Source organism: Elephantulus edwardii, unplaced genomic scaffold, assembly GCF_000299155.1.
Source record: "Elephantulus edwardii isolate Elephantulus edwardi_28Jun2011 unplaced genomic scaffold, EleEdw1.0 scaffold00135, whole genome shotgun sequence".
Classification (NCBI taxonomy): Eukaryota; Metazoa; Chordata; class Mammalia; order Macroscelidea; family Macroscelididae; genus Elephantulus; species Elephantulus edwardii.
In genome coordinates this window covers 6,782,903-6,786,001 of record NW_006399885.1, presented here as the reverse complement: position 1 = coordinate 6,786,001, position 3,099 = coordinate 6,782,903, and the positions used below count along the sequence as shown (strand labels likewise).

The following is a 3,099-nucleotide window of genomic DNA, read 5'->3' as shown; positions in this document are numbered from 1 at the left end:
CAAACGATAAACCCCCTCTGCTTAGAGGGAACTAAGCAGCCCTGAGGGGTGGGCACTGCCGCTTCGCTGTTGGGGACCTGTGCACATCTCAGCCAACCTCACCGGGGCACACATGGTCAGCATCCTTTTCCTCGTTCTCTGTTCTCCTTGGGCCCTAGAACATCTTTTTCATCTCTTTTATTCCTCTTTAGTTCACTTGTTTTCAATTTCAGATTTTTCACACCTTTTTCCAAGAGGTAAAGTGTTTTGGAGAGAACTGACACACTTTAAAGCTTTAATGTGTTTATCTGTTAATGTATCTGTCCCCTTATCTCATTCATAACTCCTTGAGAGCCCAGACGCCATCTGTGCATCTCTGGACAGTGGTAGTTGAGAGGTAAAATCCTTGCCTTCTATGAAGGAGACCTGGGTTCAATTCCCAGCCAATGCACTTCATGTTCAACTTCTGCCCTTTTATCAGTTATTATTAAAATCCTCTTCTGAATAAGGAAGAAAGGTTTGTGATCCAATTCTAAAAACTCCAGAGAGCCTAATAATCTGATCCTGTTGTGTGTGAGGCTAACAGTGCAGATTAAGTAGATGTTTGATGAATGAGTTGATTATGGGATTCTTTTTCACCACACAAAAACAAACTTCAGCAATAATGCCATGTACAAATCAAGAGCTGGGAACAATTACACTCTCATAAAGTTTTATTATTGATTTGGCATCAGAATTCACAGTTAGTTGAAGAAGGTTGAAACACAAGGTGACCAGTGAATGTGGCTTTAGTGTCAAAGTACTGAAAAGATGAGGAGTGTCATGAATGGAATTGTTACCCTCAAAATACACTTACGTATTGATGTAATAGGGAAGTTATGTATAATGATCTCTATGATGTGATAAATGAATTAGGCCTGAAAAAATGAATGATGGAATACAACACCCTAGATCCGATCACTGCCAGGATCAGAGATAATGAGAGTTTGCCTGGGATATGGCTTGTAACACTTTTTATCTCACAGAAGAGAAAAGAAGATAAAGAGAACCTAAAGGGAGAGTTGAGGGACTTGAGCCACCACACACACACACACACACACACACACACACAGAGCAGGAGTGGCCCTCCTCCTTTGGGTCCTCCCCTTGCTGAGAAGCTCCTTGATAGGGGAAGACCAATACATATGGGGATCTCCCAGGATGCGGGCTTCCCCACCAATCCCTGGATCCTCTCCATGCTTTGCAGCCTCATTTGCTCTGCTCCTGCTGCCTTCTGCACTCTGCCCACTGCCTGCCTTTGCCTCAGCCTCCACAACAGCCTGCTAACCTTGTCTCTGAGTTTCACATTCAAACTCCCCAAGAGGGAGAATCTGATTAGCCTATTACAGTGGGGAAAATTAAATTAACCCCCAAATGCAGAGCATGGTTATTTAAACTAATTAAAACAAGCTGCACTAGAACCTGTTTATGTGTTAATCAGCACACAGAAACCAGTAGAAGGCAGAAACAGAAGTAGGCCATTCCCAGGTTACAAATGAGATCCTTTCCTGAGTGTGTCTTTAAGTATTTGTAGGTCAGTTAGAACAGATGCATGTTATTATGTGCTTGTGATTCGTAGTGCCCTATGCCCAACAGCTCTGAACCCTGCTCTGTCCTGAGCCAACATTATTATCTGAGTCACCTATCCCCACTATCCCAGTCACTGAGTCAATCCATCTCCTCCAGGGTCTTCCTGTCTTGTGTTGTCCCACCACCCTCCCAAGCATGATGTCTCTCTCCAGAGACTGGTCCCTCTTGTTAACATGTCCTAAGCATGTCAGATGGAGTTTCAAAATCCTTACCTCCAAGGAGCAGCCTGGTTTCACCCTCTCCAGAAAAATAGATTTGTTCTCCTAGCAGTCCATGGCATGTTCAGTATTCTTCCCGAGCATCACAACTCAAAGGCATCAATTCTTCTTCTACCATCCTTAGTCATTGTCCTGTCTTCTGATGCCTGCCCAGGCACATCTTAGTCTCTAGACTGACATCATTGCTCTTCGGTGCTCTTGGAAAGGTCCCTGAAAGCAGACTCTCCCAATGCAATTCATCTTTTGATTTCCTGGCTGCTGGTACCAAGAGTGTTGATTGTGGAACAGATACATAGAGTTCTTTTTTAAAAAAATAAAAAATCCTGGCCCCTGCCCAGGCCGCCAGTGACGCCGCTCTGCGCCTCCTCACCTCTCGGCCACGCTCCGCCTCCTGCTCCTGCTGAACGTTGTCCTGAAGCCCCAGGAGTCCCTGGCGCAGCCTCTAACCATCTCAGACAGCTTGGAGTCAGGGAGCATGGTGTAGGAATATGAGACAAATGTCCACATTTGCTGGCTAGGGTATAAGAAGTATATGGAACATCTGAAAAAGGATTGGAGTGACTGGGCCATGATTAAAGGCCGTATAGCACCCTTCAAAATTGTTTGGAGTCCCATGCTGAGGAGTTTGGCCTGGGCTTCCCCAGTCCCTGGGCAGAAAGAGTCATCTTTAAAACTCACCAGATACACTTTGCCAACTGTTCCCTGCTTCGGTCCACCCTAAGTGACCCCCCAGAGGCTGTGTCCCTGGCTATGATCATGGCCCCTATCTGTCTGATTCCCTTCCTGGTCACCCTTGTGGTGTGGTGGAGTAAAGACAGTGAGGCCCAGGCCTAGGGTCCACAAACTTTTGAGAGGCCATCTTGCTTCTCTCCCCTGTGCCCACCACCTCACCCCAGACCTGAATGCCTCCATCCTCTCCGTGGCTCCTCTCTACCCTCTTTTCTCACTCTCGCCCCAACTACAGGTCCTGGTGTTGGTGAAAATGGAAGCCAGGTGTGGTCCTGGCATAAAACTGTAATTTAATCTTCAAAATAAACTTTTTTTGTGTGTATACACACACACACACACACACACACACACACACACACACACACACACACAAAATCCCCTGAACTCAACCCAATGCTGTTAATATTGAATCCATTTCAACTGATGGTGGCCTTCCATCAGATTCTGATGCTCTAACTTTTGTAGGAGGAGACTATCTCATCTTTCTCCTCCCTTCACTCAGTGCATTCAAAAGGATCTCTGGTGGCATAACGGTCAAAGCATT

The 3,099-nt window shown here is 45.9% G+C and overlaps 1 pseudogene; it reads left to right on the top strand.

Moving 5' to 3' along the window:
- The window catches only part of LOC102851728, a 22,800-nt pseudogene extending 20,140 nt beyond the window's left edge, over nucleotides 1-2,660 (top strand).
- The last annotated feature ends 439 nt before the right edge of the window (nucleotides 2,661-3,099 follow it).